The following is a 1,888-nucleotide window of genomic DNA, read 5'->3' as shown; positions in this document are numbered from 1 at the left end:
GCTTCACTTCCTCTCCAACTATCATTGCTGTTTTTATTGGCTCCACAACATTTCTCTCATCTCTCCCCTCCGTTAACACTCCCGTTTCACTAGCTCGGGCCCTCATCACCTCTCACCTGGACTGCGATGGTCTCTCCAATCTTCCTTCTCTCAAATCCATCTTCCAAACAGTTGCTGAAACAATCTTCCTAAGGCTTCCTATCATATAGGCCTGAGTCTTACTATCATATCCCCCTGCTCAGAAACTTTCAGTAAGTATCCTTACCCCTAGGATAAAATACAAACCCTGTAGCCTAACACTTTTGGCCCTCCACAATCTGACTTCAATATGTGTCTCCAGCCTGGCTTGCCCACAAGCTTTGTGACTTAGGAGAGTTAATTTACCAGTCCGAATCTCAGACTGCTTTTCTAGAAAAGGAAAGGGTTGGAATCTGCCGATCCTATTCGCGCCTTTACCATTCTGTAGATTTCTAGAAGCATGTGGTATCAGACTACTAGAAAAGGACACGGACACACACACACGCATACGCACACATACACACTCCTCTAAGCAAACTTTGTATCGGGGCCTAATCACACTCACCACGACGTCAACTTATAATTATGATATGTCATCATATTTCTGTATAGCCCTTCATGATTTTCAAAGCATTTCGTGTATATTATTTTTAAAATTTATTTTCTTTTTAATTTATGGAATAAAATAATCATTTCCATAACATAGCATGATAAAAAGTTGATTGCATATGAAACTGAAAATGTACTCTGCACAATTTGCTATTCCTTTCAAATACACAACAAATTTATCATGTAAATTTATTTTTTTATTTTTTTCTTCTCCCCATCCCTGCCCTAGAGATGGCTACCATTAGACACAAATATTGCTATCTGATTCTCACAACAACCTGATGAAGTAGGAGGGTATCCCTGTTTCCTAGATTAGGAAAATGAGACTCAGCAAAGTTAAATGACTTGCCCAAGGTCACACAGTTAAGAGAAAACTTCTGATTTTCTCTGCTTTCCATTAGCTTGGTTTAGTATAGCCAGGGTTGGGTAAAATAGAATTACTACTTAGACATGAATCATTCCATTCTCTCTCCACCTCTTGGCACTTGCAGAACCTGGATAAAGTCCAGAATGAAAAAAAAAGGTATAGGCTTTTTTTCATTTGCTTGTATCTATTTTGGAGCTATGTGTATGGGTTTCTATTGAATTGTATGTGTCATGTGTACATGTGTGTATGTGTAGGTATGTATGTGTGTATTTTAGTAAGAGTAAGAGGGAAAGGAAAAGTCAGGAGGAAGGAAAGAAACACATAGACGGGAAAATTCACAGGCTTATTGACAGAATGAAGGATTCTTAGAGGTCATCTGGTCCAACCCCCTCACTTTATAGATAAGGAAGCAGAAATCTGGTAAAGAGGAGCAGCCTGCCCAAGGGCACACAGATTGTAGGGGGCAGAGCCCGTGTTTGAACTCCAGGTCCCCTGACTCTAATTCCACTGCCTTTCCCACTCTGCCCCTCACTAACAATGGATTGCCATGCACCTATTCTTGCTCCCTGGGTGTTGACTGTGCCCCTGCCGTTAACAATGCTCATCTTTCAATTGGACACTCCACCGGAAAATGAAAGATCAAGGTCTATCAGGAAACCTTTGAACTGAAAAGAGCTTAAGGTCTTGTTTCCACAATCCAGCTAGCAGCTTCTGTGGGGGTGCAAGATCCACCAACAACCAGCACCCAGAAAGCTGCCAACACGCTGCAAAAGCACAAGCTTTTTTTGATCTGCTTAACTAAGGAAAGCTACGTGAAGGGGTTGACAAGCTTACTTTTAATTCAGCATACAAATATCATTCACTTAGTTCAGGGGAAAAATCCAGCACCCCAAA

The sequence above is a fragment of the Trichosurus vulpecula genome, chromosome 8 (assembly GCF_011100635.1).
Source record: "Trichosurus vulpecula isolate mTriVul1 chromosome 8, mTriVul1.pri, whole genome shotgun sequence".
Classification (NCBI taxonomy): domain Eukaryota; kingdom Metazoa; phylum Chordata; class Mammalia; order Diprotodontia; family Phalangeridae; genus Trichosurus; species Trichosurus vulpecula.
This window is presented reverse-complemented; position numbering follows the sequence as displayed.